The sequence below is a fragment of the Xiphophorus maculatus genome, chromosome 19, assembly GCF_002775205.1.
Source record: "Xiphophorus maculatus strain JP 163 A chromosome 19, X_maculatus-5.0-male, whole genome shotgun sequence".
In the NCBI taxonomy this organism is placed as follows: Eukaryota; Metazoa; Chordata; class Actinopteri; order Cyprinodontiformes; family Poeciliidae; genus Xiphophorus; species Xiphophorus maculatus.
Window position 1 is genome coordinate 22,531,692 of NC_036461.1, and position 10,080 is coordinate 22,541,771.

Sequence of the window (10,080 nt, forward strand, 5' to 3'; positions counted from 1 at the left end):
GATGGATCGGATGGACTGATGTTCATACGGACCCAGCAGCACTTAGACAGAGATGTTAGATGTATTTATTTTTATAGACGCAGCCAACAGGATGAAACATCTCAGCGGAGCATACGATGTGCCGCGTCGACAGAAATGTACGGCAGTTTGTCGTTTTAAAGTGCTTTATATCTTACTAATAAATACCCAAAACACTATGTAGCAAATGTTCAGTATAAACACAATAAAAAGTGTGAGACTTTTTACTTTTTCTTTAAGAAAAAGTACTTCATAGTCAAACATTAAATTAATTGATCATATTTACACTGACCGGACAAAACATTATGATTTAAAACTGTGTAACCAGCTATAGCCAAGCACAGACTGACTCCCTAAAGCTGATTTGATAGAGCAGACGTGGTGTAACCCATTACATTCAGATGTCACCAACTTAGTTTACTTCTGTTTAACTTAATCTCAGACTTTTTAAATACACAGGGTCCCTGCAGGTTTCAGCAAGTCAAATGTAAAACTTTTTAAGACATTTTTAATGCCTTTTTTGTTGGTTTTTTTTTTACCCCTCCAGGGTTTTTTTGTGGGCTCTAGTGTCCCTTATATGACAGTAGCTGACAGGAAACGGGGAAGGAGAGGGGGGAAGACATGTGGCAAATATCGTCGGGTCCGGGAGTCGAACCCACAACGGCCGTGTCGAGGACTCAAGGCCTCCAAATATGGGTCGCGCTAACCGCTACGCCACCACGGCACGCCCTTTAATGGCATTTTGAATGAAATTTAAGACAAAAAAAGCTATAAACATAGGAGATTGTTGGGGAAATTGTTGAAGATTAAACATTTCAATCAATCGTAGGAAAAACTGAAACTCCAGCGGTCTGTGTGGCTCTTGGCAGCAGCTTTGTGCTTGTCACTCAGCATATGGCTCTCTACAGCCTCAGCAACGGCAGCGCCAAGCTTAAAAGTTTTTTTTGCACTTCACCTCGTGTTGATTGGCAAAAGAAGAGTGTGTTCCTCGCTAGCTAGCAAAAAAGCTAGCTAGCGGGGGTATGTTAGCAGCTAACAATGGCCTCAACAGACATTGACGTCTCAACGTCTTCACAAAACGACGTGAAGACGTTTGATGTGACTCAAACTTTTACCTGACAGAAAAGTCCCACGATAAAAGAAACTACATTCACATAAAACCTCATTAAGATACTTGTCAGTATAATGAAACGGTTGCAAACAATGTGACAAAATGTGAAAAAGCTGAAGTGGGATTGATACGTGGTGCGTGTTGACGTAGAACGTCCCCACAGAAGAATGTGGAGGCCAAGTCAACACCTTGAACATGTGTTACCGGAGCGACGTGGCAGGACCGATTACCCTGCTGGAGAAGGCCACAGTCAGGGAATAATGGGGCTGTGCTCTGTTAGCAACGCCATTTAGCTGGAACGACTCAAAGTAACATCCACATGACTGTCAGGACTCAAGGTTTCCAAGGAAAACATGACCCAAAGTATTTCACTGCCTCTGCCAGCCTTCTGTCTCCTCTGAAGCTACAGGAAGAGAGAAAGAGAGAGAGAGAAATAAGTAAAAGAAAAGGGCAGAAGAAAAAGAGACCTAAAAGTTGGAGACTTTCCACAAACATTTCCTGTTTAGTTTCTGATCGTCTAAACAAATATCCAGCCTTCTAAATCTGACCTGTGCTACATTGCTCAATGATCATGTATTTTCTAGCATAAAGTGCCATTGATTGTACAGCACAATCAAGTAACCATGTTAACTTCCGTTGTTATGAAAATGCTATTTATGTCAAATATGACTTAATAGAAACTTGGTTTTGCATCATAGCTCTATCTGAAATTGGCCTCTGTCTCTTTAAGAAGCTCCTCCTGTTTTGGACACGCCCCCTTCATGCGTTTCTCAGGACTGTTGGACTGAGAAGAATAGACACATTCAACAAATTAGAAAGTTATTGATATATCAATTTATCTCAGGAACTTTATCAAAAAGTGAAACACATGATTTATAGTAATAACACATACTGTACATACGTAGATGTTTTATAGCTTTTATTTCTGTTACTTATGATGATTTTCTATTTAGAGTTAATGAAAACATGACATTTAATTTTGGAATATTACATCAGACTAATAATAATAAAAAAACTATCTTTAAAAACAAAAGTGTGCACTCAATGAAAAGTATGTTTAATACCTGCATAATGGTTATTTTTTAAAGGTACCTTTAGTCTGACAAACATATTCTTCACATATTCTAATGTGATGAATATGACTGTAGTTTGTATTTTGAGATCAGCAGACTGCAGTAACACCAGGCGTTTGCTAATTGCTGCTGCCGCTAGTCTGGAGGAGCTGAATGGTTGCCAAGGGAGATAAAAGGATTTCTCAAACGTGCATGAAATAATCAAAGCAACAATCCAGGTATGATTTTAATGAGGGAATAACATGATGTAAAGCTTTTAAAAGATTGATCTAGCATAAAAGAATGACTGAAGTCTTGCGGCTAATCATGTTTTGACTTCTTTCCGATTACAAAAAGATGTGGGGAAGTTTCTGAAAGGTCCATGACGCTCAGGATCAAATTTCTGTCTGGAAGGGACACATGAGGTTCACTGCAAAGCGTGATAATTTAAATACAGGCTGTGAATCCTGACCTGAACTCCCGAGTTCGCGGGGAAATGGATTTAAACCCGAATCTTCTGACCAAAGAGGGCCCTGTTCAGACTTCATGACAGAACAAATTAGCTGCTGGTATGTTGTTTTTCTCCACAACGTCCAATGACCGTCTGTTAGAGCGAGACAGACCCCGGTCAGTGGAGGATGTATGTCTAATTGAAACAGGAAATAAGGGGAAGTCACTGACCAGGTCAACTGCAGACAACCACAGGAAAGCAAGTAGTACAGTAGAGCTGGACCACTCTTCTGCTCTTTCTGATTTTTGTTTGTTTGTTTCAGAGAAGCAAAAATATCAAATCATCCTGAGAATAATTTTTGAGAGAGGTTTGTCAGAGGTTATGGCTGACAACATGTTGTCAAAAAGTGGACAAGTTTAAATTTACTGTGTGTTTTCCCAAACATACAGAATTAAAGATACAAATACAGACTCAATGCACAGCTACACCCAATAAAACCAGCCCAAAAGAACTGTGCAAGTTCAACGGCTGCTTAGGGGCCCCACACCACCGGGGGCACCCAAGAGCACCAAGCCAGCATACAAACTAAATGCTATTACACATGGAAAAACAATTTCTATATTATTTTTGTTATAGTTGTTACACAAATAATAGATTGATTTCTTCCTACTGTTGTTGTGGAAATATAAGATATCAAACTTGTTAACTTATTTACTGTAAATGTGGTGTTTATCTGCTTGTTTCACTTTCAAATAGTTAAAATAATATGGCACACTTAAATAACACTCTCTGTTTCAAATCCAAATATTGTTTTTAGTTTGCTACTCCTATGAGGTTAAGATCAGCAGCCGTAATAACTGTATGATGAAAGCTGAGGATAATGAAGTAGGCATTTTACATACATAAAGTAGCTCATGATAAATCATCCGGTGTTGACATGATAGTATGGGGGGGCCCAAATGAAAATCTGCATTGGGCCTCAAAAAAGCTTGGGCTGGCCCTGGGTATGCCCCAAAATAGCTGGAAAATAAAATAAAACGTCCCGTAGCAAGTTGGAGAGAAATATTTTTTGCAGCTACTCGCATAACTGAATGATAAAGCACTCTGAAAAAGAAGAGAAGAAAACGATATCTGATTAAAATTGGTTTAATAGGTTGATTTCCTACCTTTGCAACACAGTGCTCAATCTTAAAAAAAGGTCGATAGCAGAACCGTTCCATTGAATTTTAATGTTCTGGAAATTATTGTCCTGCTAGAACATGTGATTGTCCACAAGTTTAAACACGCTAGCTGTTGCCCTGAGATGAAGTCGAATAATTTGAACGTAGCTCTCTGTCTCTATAATCATACCCACTTCAGGCCGTTTAGCAGTAGCTGCGTTTCCACTCCAAATGTGCGCACAACTTTGTTGATATTTCGCAAATGTTGAAAAAAACCCACCTTTTGGACTTTTACTGATACGTTACTGTTTTTTGTTGTCTGCTTCAAAAACCTCCAGAATGTGACCTCAAATCAGCAGCACATTTGCTCAGTTGGTTTCCCCGCTGTACAAAAAGCTTTGTGGTTAATTTACCGTCCAGAAACCACTTGCTGCTTTCCTGTTGGTTGTGCAGGAAGCTCCACTTCTGCCTTTCACTTAATCAACCCATTATTCTAAGACGTGAGACATACAGAACAGAGAAAAATTATTTTAAATTATTTTTAAAGGCTGACACTGCTGACGAGACCAATAAAAATAATGATGAAGGTGACGGAACCGGCTAAAATACCGAAAGACGTGAGGAACTTGCTGTACGGCATGGCCTCCGTGGCTCCACAGGTCAGTCTGATTTTCACAAATGCAGTACAAATGTCACTAATTAAAGGTGCAGTACACGCTGTTAGTCGTGTGGGTGAGTTCACGCATGCAGCAGATGTGCTTTCGTGGCGACCGCCTGAATCGGTGGGGTGGTTCAATGGACACGTACACGACCTGAGAGCCTCCCATGACCACCGCTAACCATCTGTTGCCGTGGCAACCATAAACAAATGAATCCATGAAATGTGAAATTTCTTGCTGGTTGGAGTGTTTGTTAGGGTCCTTTTCCTACACATTCCGACGATTTCACTGATAAGGACTATAGAACTGCGGCTCCCCCCACAATTATTTGATTGCATATTTTTGGATAAGAGTGGAACCGGCCTTAACGTGACATTATTTGGGGATTAGTGCTTTATAAATAAACAGAACTGAGCTGAATAAATTTTAAATTTTCACCTACCTTTCCTGGATACTAAACTAAAAATGATTTGATTTTCACTTTGGTAAATTTTGTATTTACAAGAATACAGTGGTTACCAAGGAAAGTCTTCAGTTTCATAGTCATGTTAGCGGGCTACAGACAGATCTTGAGCTAGCTAAGGTTTGAATTATTGTTCTTACTGTACGATTGAGCAGGTTTACACAATAAACAGTTTCATTCAATAAATTAGAATATTATTGAAAAGTTCATTTATTTGAAACATATTACGAGGATTAATTACACAGACTGATGTTTTCAAGCCTTTATTTTTGTTTAAATGATGATTTTTCACATACTGTGAATGAAAAGAATTACGTTTAAGAATAAAATATGACATCACACTAATAAAAAAACATTTATAAATGTGTCGATTAAAAGGTATGTTTAATACCTACTAAAAGGTTGTAATTTTCAAAAAGTACCTTTGTTCAGACAAACGAGGCTCATCGAAACAAATATTCAAATTGACTATGAACGTATTTTGTTGTTTTTTGTGGCTGTTGTCTTGTCCAGGACCAATGAAGATCGACACAACTGCTTTACTCAAATGTTCTGTTGTCTTTCCCATTTTTTAAGGTTGGAGGAGAGAAATGTATATCCCCGGACAAAAAGATATGACGTATAACAAAATAAAACTTTCAAAAATACTGTGATTAACCTGACAAAAGGGAAACAAAGTTTTATTATGTCACTAACATTCAACTTTGGTAAAACTGCAACCCTGAGCAAGTCGTCAGGCACTGACTCCTCACGACTTTATGTCTTGGTTTTAACTATAAAATACAAATTCAACTATATCAAACTGTATGAATGTACACAAGGAATCATCACTGGGATTTTTAAAAATAATTTCTTTCAATTATTTGACAAAAGGAACATTTTTCAAAACTGTTGCTTCAGTTCCTTAGGTAACAACAGGTACAACACTGAAAATAAGAAAATAAGCTAATAAAATATAAATGTTTTCCTTTTGTAAGTTATGGTGCTGATTTTCAACAGTAAAGGTTAAATGACAAAAAGAAGGAGTTTCCAGTCAGGGAGTTCTTTGTCCCAACTGGCTTTGAGTTTATGCAAATGGTCCACAGTGATGAAGTCTATTAAAAAAATTTACATTATTATTTTTTATACATATACAATCATCACTAAAGTCAAAGTGGAGCAGAGGCTGATGAAGTGAAAAGTGAAATCCCTGTATGAAGCAGAACGGGAATCCTGCTCCCATCCTGGAGCGAACTGGTTTGGTTCCGATCTGCTGAACGTTCAGCGTGGCGCGTCTCTCAGTCAGGTTCAAATCAATGTGACGCCAGAGAATGAATCCTTCACAGTTTTCAGTCTTACACATGAACATGAAGGAAAAAGCTGTGGACCAGAATCTGCTGCATGAAATCTGTGGGCCGTGTCAGTATGCGCGCTATGTGCACGGACACGGCCGCTGTCCCGTGTGACGCTTGCTGTGGAGTCATCAGATTTGTGTTTCACACTGCGTGGTGTGGAACTGAAACACTCACCGGGTCGCATTTCTGGACTCACATGATGTCACGCTTTCACAAATTTAACTCAGAGTAAAAACAGGTCTAAAGTCTTGACTTTACTTCAATCAATCAATCAATCAATCAATCAATCAATCAATCAATCAATCAATCAATCAATCAATCAATCAATCAATCAATCAATCAATCAATCAATCAATCAATCAATCAATCAATCAATCAATCAATCAATCAATCAATCAATCACAAAAAGATTATGAATTACAGAGCTTTGACTCAAGTTGTCTTAGGAAACGCAACACTTTCACTAAGGCTACATCTACGTACTTAAAGGGGCAGTTATATATATTTTCAAGGCACATAACACCATTTTATTGTACAATCAAGTATCTATGTTACTTTCAGTGTTTTTTAAAAATGCTATATGTATCAAATATGAATTACAAGAAATTTGACTTTGTAATTTAAAAAAAGTCAGTCCTTGAAATTGGGCCTCTGTCTCTTTAAGAAGCTCCTGCTTCTTTCTGAAACTCCGCTTTCAGGAAGTCATCACAACACGGCTCCCCTATAATACCTTCAACAACGTTTTTACCAGTGTTGCTCTGAGAAGCAGCTCCGATAATGAGTTCAGCCGATGCGCAGGTCCTCCAGGTGTCTGCTAGTTGCTGCTGGCTAGTCTGAAGGAGATGAGTGGAGAAGCTGGGAAGGAGGGCTGCCCAGTGAGACGGAGGCCCGGCAGCTTAGAAACTGCGTCTTGAAGGCTCAGTGCCACCAAGCATTTTGCACAGCGTAACGGTTGCCATGGGAGATTAAACAATTTCTCAAACATTCACGAATTCACTGCAGGATGGTTTTTGATGAGGGAATGACATTATAACCTGATGTAAAGCTCAAAAAGTTGATTTTACGTAACACTGCCCCTCTAATTCCAGTAGTGGGTGACTGTGTGCCGACAGGAAGAGCAATATTTATTGACGGCTCCAACTTAAAAGTGGTTTGAAATGTCATAAAGTTTATGAAGCTGGAACATCCATTTAAGAAGCTGTGTCATCAGTTCTAGTTGTGAAGTGTCAGGATAAAGAAACATGTTGAACACATTTATGTTCAACGCCCTTTAATGTGATGCCCTTAAATAAAAACCACTCAACAGGCGTCGCTGAACTTTTAAACATGCTGGCATTATAATCTCCACCCTCATTCCTGTACAACGCTCTAAAACGATTCTGAACTTGTGGCAAATCTTTAACAATCAATCAATCAATCAATGCTTGTGTAACTACAGTAAACAGAGGGTTTAGGAACAGATGCAGATGTTCGTGGTGCCGTTTGCAGAGTTACACAGTAAAAGAAATAAAACCAATATTTCGGTTTATTTAGCCCGTATTAGCTAAAAGCATGTTCACCGTGTTATTCATACATTTAGAAACTTCAGAGTTCCAAACTACACATTTAACTTGAAAACTAAATATTTAGCTTCAAAATTCAAAATTTAGTTTTCAAATTAAATACTTAGTTAGGAAGCTAAATATTTAGTTTGCACACTAAACATTTAGTTCCAAACCAGATGTTTAAGTCTGAGCTAAATCTTTAAAGTTCAAACTAAATAGTTTACAAACTAAATATCTAGACCCAAATTAAATATTCATTTTTGCTGAAGTTATATTGAAAGCAGCATAAGTAGTGATGCAGTTTTTCACACTTTTTGACTTCAGCCTCTCTGCAGCCAGCTTTACATTCAGAGTGATTTTAACTGGAGCCAACACTAAATGCTGTGTCATTTTATATCCTCGTAATATTTTATATCCTTTCCCATCCGAGAGGATGGAGAAAAACCAACAGAGGACTGGTCTGGCCCCGTCCAGATTGCAGATCCATAAATAACTGTAATAAAAATCATAATATACATGCCTGCCACTGGCAAAAAGAAAAAAAAAAAAACAAAAAAAACAGACAGCTGAGTCAGAAATGATCAAATTAGTTCAGCGGATCAGTGGCTGAAAGGACAGTGGACATGTACTTTTCTCCTAATCAGGTTAAAAGGTGGTCAACTTGAAAATGATTTCCACTGGGGAAAGCCTGATGCTGCACCTAAATATATATCAGCACACACCAGTAGATTTGCACGGCTGCATTTGAAGCGCTGCCAGATAAATGGGAAACGTGGGAGCAGTCACGTTTCCTCTCACTTCTGGAAGGTTAGACCCACAAAACATGAAGCAGCTTCATTTGCTTTGTCCCACAATAATGCTGCCTTGCATTTCTCCTGTATTGATCCGAGTGCCGGTTCCTCCAGCACTAACTCCACCGCCGGCGCAGCCTCGGCGACTGATCAAAGCATTAGAGCGCCCAGACAAGAAGGAAGTGCAGCCATTATTTTTTTTTCCCTGTTTTGTGAGGTAATCTGTCGCAAGCAGACGAATGACCCCAGCAGGTCTGGGAACAGAGCTAGCTGCTGATGGCAGACGTTAGCCTGTGAGCCACCATAGGAGGGAAAATACGGGCAGAAAGTGACCTCTCCCTACTAAAGACAGAGAGAGCGTTTGGTCAGCGGCCACGCCCTCGTTGTCCTGAATGCAGTTATTATTTGTTCCTTTAGTTGATTCAGGAGAAAGCACATCCTTTGTTTTCGCCTGGACTCAAATGTTAGAACAGCTCTGGCTTTTAAATCGTAGCTTAGTTTTGTTTCGTTGTGACTTTTTGTTAGTGTTTTTGCTAGTTTGTAATAGCTATTGTTAGTCAGATGCCGTACAGCCTCGGTTTAGCTTTTATTAGTTATGGTAGCAGTTTTAGTATTTTTAGAGTTTGGTAAAAAAAAAATTTAGGTGAAGAATTCAAAATATTCAACGGAAGATGCTATTTAAAAAAAAAAAAAAAAGATTTCACTCATTGTTGAAAATGACTCTGGTGTTTTCTCCCAACTTTTGTAGTCTCCATTTTGCGGACCAGCATTAGCACTGCCAGCTGGAGTATGGAGCTGACGTAAACAAAATCTGTTTCACATCAGTTTGAGAGGCTGGAAAATAGATTCATAAACACAAAAATGAAGGATATTATATTGATCATTTCTGTATGTTTTTGTTGGCTTTATAAATGCACAATATGGTCACAGTTTGTTATAATTAGATTTTCTCCATTAACTGCAATTTTTATTTATTTCAAAAAATTTGTTCTCAATTTCAATTTTCTTTATTTCGTGACTTTTAGTTGACAATAACAACCCTGGTTCTGACCGTCTAGAATTGAATGATTTGGATGAGTTAGCAAATCCTTTTGGCAATATAAAATCTGTTGTGAATGCTAAGGCTAGTTAGCATGGATAAACAGTTTTCCAGTAAACATAATTTGTTTCTGTGCCATTAAAACATTTAGCAGGTACATGAGGTTGATTGACAGCGCTAAGGCCCGCCTCCTGGCTCTGACTGGTTGTTTTTGACTGGCAGCGGTGCGTTTCTTCAGATGGTAGTAGCAGCTCTGGATGGAGGAGTTTGATCTTTTCATACAGTTTTAATAAATATGTAAAAAAAAAAACATATACTAAAAAAAAAAATGAATAAAAGTTCCGTACTGTAGCTTTAAGAGGAAAGTGGAGCAAACAGATGTGAGAAACCAACGAGTTCATCTGCGTCAGGTTTGAACTACGAGGCTCACACACTTTCTCTTATCTGGGTTTCAGCCT